The sequence below is a fragment of the Myodes glareolus genome, chromosome X (assembly GCF_982192425.1).
Source record: "Myodes glareolus chromosome X, mMyoGla1.1, whole genome shotgun sequence".
Taxonomy (NCBI): domain Eukaryota; kingdom Metazoa; phylum Chordata; class Mammalia; order Rodentia; family Cricetidae; genus Myodes; species Myodes glareolus.
In genome coordinates, this window is record NC_142053.1 from 122164412 (window position 1) to 122178903 (window position 14492).

General features: G+C 41.1%; 1 pseudogene across 1 annotated transcript; it reads right to left on the reverse strand.

The window, feature by feature from the left end:
- Positions 1–1902: 1902 nt before the first annotated feature.
- LOC148117459 (claudin-34 pseudogene) lies at positions 1903–13488 on the reverse strand (annotated as a pseudogene). Its single transcript, XR_015736996.1, has 3 exons — positions 13372–13488; positions 12825–12899; positions 1903–2785 (listed from the first exon to the last, which is right to left on the reverse strand). The product of XR_015736996.1 is annotated as a claudin-34 pseudogene (transcript).
- Positions 13489–14492: the final 1004 nt, after the last annotated feature.

The window sequence follows — 14492 nt, forward strand, 5'->3', positions numbered from 1 at the left end:
GTACAGGCAAATCATGATGGGCCATATATTGATCATTGTTAGTGCTAAAAGCAGAGTCTATACTTGGAATGCATTTATTTGTTATTGATTTACACTTAAGAGAAGAACATAGGACCTTCTACATGCTGAGAAAGCTCCCATCTATGTTAAAGCACCTCAGCCCTTGACCATTTATATACTTATACCATGGAGAGTGTTTCATGACTTCAATATCAAGAACTAGATGAAAAGAGAAAAAAGAAAAACATGAAATAAAATGAGTTAAAATGTACTGGACAACATAGCAACTAATTTGTGTTTTCTCTTAACTCTACAAATTAACTGTTATAAGAACTAAACACTGACTCTGCCTTCTTTGCAGGCATTGAACCGTGAAGTAAACAAGTAGCCAGGCTGAGTTAGATAAAAGCGTAAAAATCTTCTTAGCTAAATAGAAACACATTAGAAAGTGACCCTGGGATCCCAGCGCTATCATGGATACAAAAGAGGGCCATTAGAAGAAGAAACCACTAGTTATCTGGGCAAAACCTGAGTGTTATGTTATAATTAGATTAGGGTGTTTAGAGGTGTTAAGCTTTCCCTTCGTGGAGCCACAGACTGATGCATCAAACCTGGAAGCACCAATATGATAGGCCCCATATGGCACCCGGTATACCATAATCAGAGAAAAATATATGACTCCACAGAGGTCTTCCTTGGAAACCTCAGGTTGAGTTAATTACCTAACAGGATAACTGACCCACTTTGTTAAAAATTCACTGATGTAGCTGGGTGATGGTGGTGCACTCGGGAGGCAGTGGCAGGCAGATCTCTGTGAATTTGGGGCCAGCCTGGTCTACAAGACTAGATACAGGACAGGTTACAAAGATACAGAGAAACCCTGTCTCCAAGAAGAATTTCATGGACAAGAAGCAGAAAGGATGGCACAAAAGCATCCTTAGATGCAAATGTACTGACAATTATGACCCAAAAGGCAGTATGAGTATATTGTATATAACAAATAAATTGCAGGAAAATGTGTGGGGAGAATGCAGTGGAACAAATTAATCTGAGTTGAATAGTTCCACTTGAAGGGAGACTCTTGAGACCCAAAACTTAATTTACTCAAAAGTCTTACGAGGCCCTGAAGTTTATCATTTTCAGAGCCTTCATTCCCCAAAATTACATATACAGTAAGGACAGACAGGGAAAGGAAGGAAACTGCCAAACCTGTTGAGTCACTTTCATGAACAGAGGACAGTACTGGAGTGGGTTTTTCGGTGATGGAGCTGTCTTTGAGTTGTTCCTGCTCCTAAAAGTAGTCTTTCACTACAGGTCATCTCACTGGTTCACCAACTTGTATCTAAGTAGAATAGCTTTGTTGCTGTAAACACCCTCTCTGAAGTAATTTTTGCTCACATATCCCCAAGAAGTGTCTGTCATACAACAGGGAGTGGCATGAAAAATCCTGAGCTGCACTAAGAGGGGATACTTATTATGCTTAGAAGATGTAAGAAAATACCCATTTTTTACAAGATAGTATGGGAGAATATGGGCATGGAAGGATAGGACGAGTTTAAAAGACTTAGAGAAAAGACAACCGGACTTAAAGGACTGAATGAGAGAGCGTGAAAACATGGCAAAGTCATCAAAAGTAATAATTCTCATCCTGGATGGGGAGATTTCTTATGGAAGTCTCTCAGCATCAACAATTTGGGGAAATTTCATAAAAAGGGGAATTGTTATTATCATGACTTGAGAAACAGGCTCACTATCATGAGTTTTTTAATTTTGTTTTTGTTTGGTTGTTTTTTATGGACTAGAAGTTTATGTGAGAAATTAACAAGTTCTAGCATTCATTTCCATACATACTATGTTCCTAAATTATTTACTTTTAGCAATAATAATTAAAATCCAGAACTCATAAGACGAAGTGTGCGAGAATTTATTTAATGAAAATCCATAAGTCACTCAATGAAGTCAACTTCAGCAGCCAAGACAGGATATGTAACTGGAGGCCCACCTGTCCTTCTTGAGAAAGGTTCTGAAACTGGGAAATTAGGGAGGGGGTATTTGAAGAATAGTTGTGATTGTTCCTTGTAATTTTGGATTTTCAAGTGTATGTAAGTTGAAAATTTACATTTAAATGATAGAATATATTTGGTAATGCCGGGGAAGAGTCAAAGAAAGAGAAATTATGCCACCTCCCACTAGAAACATAAAGGAAGAGAGGGTTGCCATTGCCAGCGCAGTGCCAACTTTCTGGGTATCTGGGATGGGCGGTGTGCGGAAAGATGGGGGGAGGGCAATCCCATCCTTGCGAATGATGGATAGATAGTTGTACAAGATGGAGAGGAAGACAAAACTGCTAGCAATGACATTGAGAATCCCAGCAAGGATGAATGGATTGTAGGTAGTTTTCTTCCAAATTCTCCCTGAGTACAATTTCCAAAGAACAACAATGAGGGAGACTGTTGCAACCAGGCCAAGAAAGATGCAGATCAGTAGTAGGTGTTGAGCAATTCGAATATCCAAAGGGATGAAGGTGTCCTGGTAGGTATATTTGTAACACACTTTGGAAGTGTTGGAACTGTCTTCCTGGTGGTAAACACAGGCTTTCCACATCCCCACTAAAGTCATTCTAGGCTTGGAATCCATGGGCTCCTGAAAACACCACACTTGCCACTGAGGGAGGCCAATGGAGATGATACACAGGATCCATGCTGGTGTGCCCAGAGCAAAGCCTCCTAGCTGCCGGCGGGCACACCTCCTGGCCATCACAAAGGTGACACTGAACACCTGGCAACTGCAAAGAAACACAGGACATCATGAGGATGGATTCTTCAGGACTGGGAGATTATTCCCTGTGGGGTCAGTGCCAGGGGAGAAAGGTTATGTTGAGCAGATGGACTTTTGACCAGGCAATCTCCTGAAGGGAGTGTGTTCTGATCAAACTGAGAAGGGCTTGCTCTGCAGCAACATTTACTAGCAGGTTGATAGTCCACACACAATCTAAGATTTCCTTTTTACACCCCTTACAGACTCACAGTGAAATATTTAGATGGCTCCAAATATTTAGCCATCCAGATTGTCATCATAGCATGAAATTTCATACTGAAAATAGAAAGCCACTTCAAGTCTGACAGTTGAATAATTTACGCAGTATCCACACCACGGTGTTATATGCCAATCTTAAATATAAAAGTGGAATCATACATTTAGAATAGGTATCTGTGGCTTAGTATACATATTTGTGGTTTGTTATTTTGCTTTTTTGGTATTTGGGGACATTTGTTTTTGCATCATTGTATGGCTCTATATCCCAAGCTGGCCTAGAACTATGTTTCCAGTGCTGCCTCTCCTTTTCAACTGCTGGTATTAGCGGCAGCAGCTACCACATCAGGTAACTAATGTCGGGTTATCAAACTTCATCAATGGGATAGCCAGGGTGAGCAGTTTGTCCTCAAGATATGAATGACCTGTGTTTCTCTGCTCCAGCATTGAGTTTTGACATCTGGATTAATACTGAGCTTTAGCTATCATTGAGTCAAATCCATAAGGAACTATATATGCATGATCAGGCATATATACATCTTTGGCTTGATATGCAATCTTCTTTCTCTTAGGCAGACACTAAGGAGCAGAATTTGGGGGTGATATTCATACTTTAAAATTCAATACACTATTTTACTTACTGGTTGCCCCATGTTATACTCCCAGGGTAGTAGATATGGAGGAGCCAGATTCTACAAAACTTTTTTCACATTGGTGCAGACAGAAGTTTCTGTCCTACCCGGACCCACAGCTGTTCAGTCCCAAAGAAATACACAGAGGCTTATATTAATTATAAACTGGTTGATCTATTTTCTCAGACTTATTTATTAACTAGATCTTGTGACTTAAATTAACCTGTAAGTCTTATCTATGTTTAGTCATGTGGCTTGGTGCCTAACTCAGGTACATATTCTCATCTTGCTTTCTCTGCATCTGGTTGGCGACTGCATACTGAACCTTTCTTCCTTCCAGAATTCTCCTAGTCTGGTCACCCTGACTATACTTCCTGCCTGGCTGCAGGTAAATCAGCATTTTATTAAACCAATATAAGTGATAAATTTTTACAGGGTACAAGAGCATTATCCCAAAGCACATTGATTATCTCAAAAATCTAATATACCAATGCCAATAAATTACGAATGAGTGAAAAGTTCTAAATCAATAGAGAATTAACTTATTCTGGGCAGTGCATACAACAAGTTCTTATAATGCATATTACCTTGATGCAAACCATTCCCTGGTCTGTTTGACACGTTCAGAATTAACACTATTTAACTACTAGGGATAATTTACACTTTCAGGCATTATGTAAAACACAGAGAAAATTATAAATATACACTTAGTGTGGTGATTTTATTGTTCACTTGACCTCTTATAAAATAATCTAGGACAGGAGTCTCCATAACAACTTGTCTAGATTAGATTTTCTGTGGCATATCTGTGAGGGATGTTAAGGGAGGTAAGAAAATTTACCCTGGTTGGGGGTGTGTGGGTGTTGGTACACCATTCTCTTGGAAGAACACTGCACTATGAGTAGAGAAAGCAATTTGCGTGCTAGCATTAATGTATTGATTCATTTCTTGATTGCGGTTATAATGTAACTAGCTGCTTTATATTCTTACCTTCTTGCTTTCCTCACAATGACAGAATTATTAACCCAATAATCACTATTTCCTTTACATTGCTTTTCTCAGAGTATTTTGTCATATCAAGAGAAAAAGAAACTGAGTCACATAGTATTTATTTATTTATATTTAGCCGATCATGAAATATGCATGTTGGAGTCTAAGGGTCTGATAATCTGACCTCACCTTTCACTGGCCCTGGCATAGCTGACCCTGCACCTTGTGGATTCTTCAGGAGGAGATTTCATCCAGCCCCTCAGGGAATAGCTGCCCCACACTTGTGAAAGTTGGCCCCACACCTTACCAATGGACACACACATCACCTGGGCAATACACTAGAGAAGATCCCCTTGGAGTACAGGTGAATCATCCCTGAGAGCATGAGAGCACCAGAGCTTATCCTGTCCACCCCCCTTATCTGCCATGTGGTGACAGGGGTGAGGAAAAGATGCCTACCCCCACCTTGCTACCTGCAGCAGGCAAAAGAACTGGCCTCCTGCTGAAATCAGGCAGGACAGAAAGCTGCTGTCAACAGCCTCCAGGTCATGAGAATGGTAGAGCTAGTCCTTACCCTTGCCAGTTGTAGTGCACTGGATAATGGGCCCTACCCTCAGCCCGGGTAGCACAGTAGAGCTAACAAACCCTGTTGTTGGGGGCACAAGTGAGCCAGCTCTGTGGGTATGAGAGTGGGAGAGCTGCCCTCCCCATCTCCCTACAGCAATAGGGAGGGAGGGACCTGTACCTCAGCTGGACAAAACAGTAGAGCCAGCCCTGGCGGTATGAGCATGGGTGAGCCAAACTTGAGAACATGAAAGCAGGAGAACTGGCCCTGCTCCTTGCTGAAGGCTGGTGAGCTAGCCAAGGCAGTGCTAGGGAGCTTGCCCAGGCAGTGATGATGAGGGAGAGCTGATGGGCTGAAAAACGCAGCTATCACCTAGGCCCAGAACCAGGACTCACCCAGGGATGAGTTGTCCCACCCCAACATCCACCTCGTCTATGAACTGTTGGAGAATGAGAATGGGACACACCTACAGATGCAAAACTGTCCTGTACATGACACAGAATCATAAGAGGATAGCCAAGAGCTCCAGTGAGAGTCCATTATGAATGGTGTAGCAGAAGCAAACCTCGAACCAGACCAGTGACTCATGAGAATGAACACTTGCAAGTGAAGATGAAAGGACTAAAGGGTGAATCACATGATTCACAGAACCATATTGCAGCTTCCATGGTAAGATTCTTTTTTTTAATCTATTTTTTTAAAAAAGAAAACAAACTATCTTTTCCATTTTACATATCAATCCTAGTTCCCATCCCTCCCCTCCTCCAATCCCCTCCACTTTTCCCCCACCCCACCCCCATCCACTCCTCAGAGAGGGTAAGGCACATTGCTTTGAGGAAGGTTCAAGGCGCTCCCTACTATATCTAGGCTGAGCAAGGTATTCTTCCAAAGGCAATGGCTTCCCAGTAATCCAGTTCATGCAGTAGGGAAAAATCCTGGTGCCATTGCCAGTGGCCCTGCAGTGCATGGTGAGATTCTTCTCCTTTTGTTTTGTTTGGCTTATTTGGTTTTTCATTTTTTCTTTTAAATTTTGTGTTATTTTCGGGGGACTTGCATGGGCAGAGGGTAGATGTGAGGGGACAGGAAGAGAAACAGGATCGGGATTCATGATGTGACAATTCTCAAAGTATCAAAATAAATTCAACAAACATTTTTAAAAAGATGTGCTTTCCTGTGCTCCAGGAAGAAAATCTGAGGGATAGACTTTAAGGTAAGACCCAAAGGAATTTAGTCCCTGGTGAACTACCCACAAGATTATAATCCCTGGAAACAGAGGCCTGCAGGCATCTCCATTGTCATTGGCCAAGAAGCAGCACTTAAGTGGCGGCACAATTATACCATTTAATATTCCTTTGTTTAAGCTAAAAATAAACGTACCATATAATTAAAAAAATATTTTACTTGATGAAGCACGATTGATAAAAACTCACAGAGAGATACTGGGACTCAACTTGAAGGTCAGAAAAGCAAAGCAGTAGTCACTGGCTCTTACCTCTACCTCAGTCTGAAATAACAAACCTGAATCTAGGAATCTCAGATGGGACTGAGACTGAAAGTTGTCTCCTCCCATTTTATAATACTCTCTAGTTCTGGGATTAAAGGCATGCAGCACTGGATTTAAAGGCATGCACTGCCTAAATTCTGTGGCAACTAGTGTGGCTACTGGGATTAAAGGTGTGTGTTACCAAGGCTTGGTCTGTACGACTGGTGAAGGCAGGAAAGGAAAAGGGAACGATGGAGAGAAAGAACAATAGAGAGGGAATAGCAAGGTAGAAGAGAGTTGAAGAAGGAGCTTTAATTAGGGAGGGAGTTCAATAGTGAAGGACAGCAAGGAAGGTTAAAAAAAAGAAAGATTGCATGAGAAAGACATAAGGAATCATATTATTATCTACTTGCCTAAAATTACATATAATACATATAAGTATGTGTATACACGAACATTTACAGTTTAATTGAAATTTATCCACTGAAATTTGACAGTGCTTTCCCCAACAGCCATAGACTAACTAAAACCCTAACACCAGGCATGAGAAACCCCCTTTTGAGTTGCTAGTCAGAGTTGTCCAAAAGACTCCTAAAATACTGTATGTTATTGCTATTGCTAATTTCCTTGGTTACCCCTTGGAGGTTGGCGATGGGTCCCTGTTGCTAAAGACACCATGTACTACAGACACAATATCCAGTGGACTTGAGTTGGATCTAACATGAAAATCTCCTCCATAAACACTAGCTTTCAGGTAGAAGAAGATACCATACCATCTCCCAAGAGAGGGAAGCAACCATTGTCTTACCCAGATATGATGCCTTTGAACTATCATGACCAGCATAGCATGAGAACCCTGACAGAACTATAGTAACATTTATACTTTGGCAAAAGTTCACAGCTCTGTAACTGGATTTAAGGACCACTCCACAAGAGGGAAATCAGGCCTGGTATTGGAAACCAAGCCAACTAATAAGAGTTAATAGTGTGTGGATTTTAGAGGATAAATTAACTCCAGCATAATTCCTAACTAAATTCTAATATCTGTTCTTATAGCCACAGTTCTTATGAGCCATAGTTCACACTCCTCATCAAAGAAACTTCTTTATGTAACAGATGGAGACCATTACAGAAAGACGTAACCTATTAAAATGCAGAGGACAGCAGGTCATGTGGTACCAAGTTCCCAGTGATACATCTGCAACACAACTGCTATACCTAAGGCTCAGGGAGCATTATGAAAGAGGGGGCAAAGATATTGCTAGAGCCAGAGAAACAGGAAGTTTTCTGTGAAATTATATCTCACAGAAATGTCAGAGAACCTATACTCATGAAGGTTCATCAAGATGACTGCCTAAACGATACCTGATCAAGGATGGCACCAATCAATATGCTAACATGAAGGAAATCCCATGGGGCCTCAACCCTAGACAAGCAACTATGAGCACCTAAGGAATACTAAAACTGAGTGAAATATTCTTTCCTAGGGAAGAGTTTCCCAATTATTTATCCAATACTAAGTGGTCAGTCCTGAAATCATAAGGTAGCTGTAATTTACAAATTTGAGAGACCATGAATGTGATAGAGAACAAGACAGTTACCCAGTATGGGTTGGAGGGAAGAGAGGGAAGGAGGAAATGATGTTTTTGTACCTTAATTTTAAAAAATAAAAGACATTAAAATAATTAACTTGTGTTTATTACATACATTGTCTTTGCTATGTGACTCCTATCTGCCAGCTACTGATTATTATCTCACAGGAGTCAATGCGGGATGTTGTATCAAAACATTCTAGAAGTAAGCATAATATGGAGAGATGAAGTCATATGGGGACAGAAATTCTTTAGGAATATTTCTCCTAATTCAACCAAAAGGAGAAATCTGTTATAAATGAGGAGAGATGATGTCATCACGTACCTGAGATGTGTCTTGAATGGCAAATCCAAAATACATAGTCTAACCTTGGGGCCTAATGAGTACAAGGTGGGAGTTCGGGTGAAAAATGGGGAGGAAATATCCAATTCAGTCTGTGAAGACCATGTAGAGTTCTCTCGCTTTTAGTATAAGTACCATGTAGGGGCCACTCTCCAGAATGTTGCAGCTGGTGGGGAGCAGGGATAGCCCTTCTGCTGTTATGACCCCAGGGTCAGCTTCTCCATCTTTCTGAGGTATTGATTGGGGGGATTTCTCCTCCAACCACGCCACCACATGTCAGATGAGAAATGAGGACAGCTCTCCCTTGCTCTTAACATTGAGGCAGGGTCACCCATACCTCTGACCACAAGGCCAGTTCTGTTGTGCTGCCTAGTTGAGTAACATGGCCAACTTTCCTGAGTGTTGCAGCTAGTAAAGGGGAGGGTCAGCTCTCTAGTCTATTGTAGGTGATAAGGGGCAAAGGATAAGGAGAGCATCTCTTCCCCACCCACACCACCTCATGACAGATGAGTAGTGTAGGGGGCAGGGACAGCTCTTCTGCTCTTGTGACTCAGAGACAGTTCTTCCTCCTGACTCAGGTGTTGATGTGCAGGAGGGTGGAGGAGGGCAACTCTCCCCTGCCCATGCCACTACAAGACAGATGGGAAATGGAGACAGCTCTCCCTTGCTCACTACTTCAGGGCTGGCTCACCTTCACCTTCACCAACAGGGTTGGCTCTTTTGCATTTTCCAGGAGAGGTGCAGGGCCAGCTCTCCCACCTGCCTCAGGCATTGATGGGCAGGAGAGAGTTGTCATCTGCTGTAACACAACAGATGGTCGTGAGGGTGTAGGTGTGGTGTAGCCAATCCTAAGAGCATGAAAAGCAGCAGAATTGGCCCCACCGCTTGCTCATTGCTGCAACAGGTGATTTAGCCAAGGCAATGCTGGAGAGTTCACTCTGGTGGTGAGGACAGGGAAGAACTGAACTCGTGAGCATTCCAACCCTGCAGCTTCCCAGGTGCAGAATTAGGCTTCTGACTTGGCCCACCCCAACATCCACCCAATCTATGATCTGCTGGATCATGTGATGGGGCCTGATCCACAGACCCAAAGCTTCAGGATCTCCACAACTCAGAGCAACAACAGAATATCTAAGAGTGTATATCAATAGTGTAGTAGTAAACCAGGTGCCTTAAACCAGACCAATGACTCTTTGCAATGAACACTTGCAAGTAAAGACATATGGACAAAAGGGTTTGCTGTGTGACTCACTGTGTCAGACTGCAGCTTCTATGACAAGTTATTTTTCCCTTTTTCTCTTAAGTTACTTTATCTGATATAGCGCGTCTTACTTGGTATGGAGATAGAAAGCGCTTGAAGTGGTGTTCCTATATCTTGCACCAGGCTGATCTGATGCTTTGATGAGAATAGCATTTTGAAAAAATGAATAATGATGCTTGAATTTAAAGTCCATAGGCTGCCTTTGTCATCCAGGTATGTGTGAGATAAGGGAGTGTAGACCCTGCCATTAGTGCACAATTTCCTGTCAGAGAAGGTTTGGGGTCTCACTTAGCATCAGAAAATTCACCAAACTTCATGTTCTAGACTAAGATCTCCAGCCAAATTCAGATGTCTGTTCAAGTAAAAAAGAGTAGCAGAGAGTTAAGGCCCATTTCAGAGGAGAAGAAAGGACACCTCCTGTGTGACAGGGGGACCAGAAGAATCTCAGTCCCTTCAGAATATGGTCTCGTAAAAGGTTAGATTACAAAAATTTAGAGTAACCCTGGATGATTTGAATGCATTTACGTTAATCCTTCAGTAAGTGGTCTATGCCAAGAGATTTGCATCCCCAAAGCATGACTTGAACATGGAAACAACGTGCAAAGAATAGAAACAAATGTAGGGTTAGGGTAGATTTGTGACAGATAAAGATTCTAATGACAAATTACATTATGGTTCCTATTTGAATATTAACTCTTTCACATAATGATTCTTAAGCCTGTGATGAAGCAGAACCAGTATGACTCAAAGCATTTCTGTCAGTTTTCTTCTCTGTGAGAGCATAATACCCAAGAAAACAAAAGAAAAGGAGGAAGAAAACTGACTCTCCTTCCCCCAGCACTTTTCAAGTATCAATAGCTTCTTAGCAAAGAGTAGGTGGGACTTCGGGAGCTCCTCCCTCATCCATGCTGTTATTTTGTCTTGCTCCATTTCATGTTGGTCTTGTGCGTGTAGACACAGTTGCCTAGAGTTCATGCAGGCACCAGCCCTGTCATGTCCATAAAACACTGTTTTGCTGCAGACATTTAGTATCTCTGGCTCTTACAGTCTCCCCCATTTCTAATCCATGCTCATCCATGATGATTCCCGAGTCTTACAAGTAAGAGACGTGATATAGATCTCACATCTAAAGTGCAGCACTCATAGACTAATTCACTGTATGTTGATTAGTTATGGGTCTCTATTAGTCATTACTTTATACAGGAGTTTCTCTGATGAAGGTTGGGGGATGCACTAATCTATGAATAAATATATGAATAAATAACAAAGATATAAAATTAGGGAGCAGTTTATTACTACATCCACCCAGTAAAATAGTAGTATTGTGTTCTCTCCTAGAGCCTATGACTTAGCCAGACACAAGTTTCTGGTTCAGTTAACAGTGCCATGCATGGGTTCTATCTTTTGGGTTAGACTTTAGATTCGATTATAAAATGATTGTTTACTCCTATAACATTAGTGCCACTTTTGCACCACTGGACCTATCTTGCCAAACCAGTTACTGTGGTTTACATAGTTGACAGATGAGTAAAACTGTTGATTACTTTTTTGTACCAGAAGTATGAACCGCCCAGCACGAGGAAAGCTTGCTAATACGAGTAAAGTTTCTAGGCCAGTATTAGCTTGATTTTCCAACGTCCTATGAGCAAGTTTGTGGTATTTTAGCAATAAATTCTTACTTTCAAGTGCTGGAACATACTCAAAGGTAATGGAAAGTGTCTGCAATGCCTGGGAGGACTCCACCAATCAAAAACTTGAAATGAGGAAACCTATTCCAGGAGCTGAGATTTTTATTTGATTACCTACAGTATCTGGGGGAGGCATTATAGAGTGATGCCTATTTAAACAGCTTATTATAGAGTAATTCCATTTAAACTTTCTTGATATATGTATATGAGTATATTTTTTTAGAATGCTTCTAGAGTAGTAGCTTTCCATATGACCTTTTACAAAGTCTTTGGTGAAAGGTATCCCTCCGTATACTGCTACTTCTACTATGTGACCTCACCCTCCCATCTCATTTATAAGGGAACAAATACAAATGCTTGAATTAAATTCATTGGCTGTCTCTGTGCAGAGTCAAGTAAGATGGGAGAGAGAGCAGATTCTTTCCCTAGAGTGAAAAATTTCCTTAGAGAAATCAATTCATGCCCTACTGACATCAGCAAATTCAATAAACTTTGTGTTCTAGGTTCAGTTCCCCTGCCAAAAACACTAAAGGAATAACATGTTTCATGAGTTAAATGCCTACTGATGTTCTGAAAGAAGAGTCAAGGTGCATATCACAAAGTAGCACAGAAGTGGCATCACCTAGATGTGAGAAAGACTAAAACTATACCAATAAGGCTGCTTAGAATATGCTATCATAAAGATCACATCACATACAAAAATCAGAGTAATTCTGGGTGTTATTTATGCAGAAAATTGTATTCTTTCTGAGGAAAGGTCACTGATACGAGACTTGGGGATCTCCAAGCATGGCTTGATGGGTAGCTGAGCTACAGAACAGAGTATCATCTTTAGGGACAACAATGGAATACGTAAAGTTCTAAATTGAAAATTCAAGTATAATTTTTACTGAGCACATTAATTCATTTGTCTGTTTTGTTTTTTTAACACCAAAATGAAGTCGAATGACATTAGACCCTTACATCGCTGTTGCTTAGTTTCCATAACTGTGGACAAAGGTCTAATAGAACAACTTAAAAAGAGGACGGAGTAATTACTAGTTTGGTGACAAATATGTTAGTCCAGAGCCCTTGTTTCTGTTGATTCTGTGTGTATGGAGACACTGTGATGGGAGTAGGTGACTCAAGATAGCCACCTCTGAGTGGTCAGAAATCAGAGGCAGAGAAGGTAACAGGGACAAAGTATCATCTTCAAAGACATAAGCCCTGGAATCTACTTTCTCCTCCAGTCACCCACCTTCTTAAGTGTCCAGATCAACTCAAGATAGCACCACCCATCAGCTGTGAATCGATGAATTAACACAGGAGCCTTCTATGGGAACAAGACAGATACAATTTATAACTCAAAGGTAAATTAGGAGACAGTTGTTCAAGTGATAGGATATTCCTACTTATAGACTTGGGAAGAATAAAAAAATTTCACATGAATGGCACATGGGAAGATGTTTGAGGACTTTACACTAAGTGAAATATACCTGTCACAAATAATTAAATACAATGTTATTCCACTAAGGAGGTCCCTGACCAAGTAAACTCCACTGAGACAGAAAGTAAAATAGCAAAATGGTTATTGATAGGAGCAAAGGCTGGGAGAAAGAGGAGATGGCATTCAATAAGTACAACAATTCAACTGAGAGAGGTTAACAGTGGTGAAGTCACTACATCCCTGTGAATATACTTATAGCCGTGGGATCATACACCTAGAAAGGTCAGTGAGAAATCCTGATACATATTAATCATATTAATCAGAGTATACAATAAAGACAGACAAACCCTCTACTAACCAGTGATTCTGCCTTCAAATGAACTGTTGACCAAGAATGTGTAGTTATCTGGACCAGCACAGCTGGCTCTTCCAGACTTGTGACTGGCTTTGTGGCCACCCTTGAGTTCTTAGCATCTCTATTGGCTGGCTATAGATTTCTGAGAATTCTATTGTGACATCAAATATCAGCCCTCAGTGACCTCATCTTTCACATTCTCAACCATACTGTGTGGGTTCAGTGACAGTTGAGGGGGGTTACCATGCAGTCAGGCTCTCTGCCTTCTTTAGTTATGTATGGCCTTTCTCGTGCAGCATTTGTGGGGTGGGGTGTGTTCAGTAGTGATCCTCTCTGCTCTTGGTGAAGACCCTCCTAAACTTGTTCAGACCTGTCTTCTATCTTTGTGTTTCTCCTTTTGAAGTAGAATAAGGTAGAAAAAGCAATTATTAGATACTGGCTTATTGATTTATTTAGTGATTCACTTAAATCATTACTTGTACTGATTATTGCAAAGCATGACATCACAAAATTACCTAGAGACATCACAGAAACAATGGTTCATTGCCCTTATCAACTGGACCACAAAGCCTCACACCCATCAATTATAACATATGCTCTTTTAAAAACAAAAGGCTGACTGGCACATACGATTGAATAAAATCCCGCTTGGTTGCTCACACCACCTTGTGGTTTTAGAGTATAAAGTGAGAATGCAAACTGGACCCAGTTTGTGACCAGCCAGTGCCTTTAAGACATATCCTGGCTTCTGTCCATCGGTAACATCTCTCTTTCGCTCTCACTGATAACAGAGTACTTATTCCAGAGAGAGTACCTCAACGGTTTTTGAGGCAAGATTTCTAACTCTGTCACTTTAGTTGGTTACATTTTAGAAAAGTCATTTTCCTATGTAGATTGCGGCATTAGCGGAGATGGTATGATTATTCGCAGATTAGTGTCAGTTCATTCATCAGAAATATGAAGAGATTCACTATGCTTTCATAAATTGGTGGGCATGTAGATTTTCTAATTATTTGAACGGAGTAGTGATGAATATGGTTGGGCAAGTGTCAGTGAAATAAGAGGACAAGTCCTTGCAGCATATAAGAAGGAGTGGCAGAGTAGGGTCATGTGGTAGATCTAAT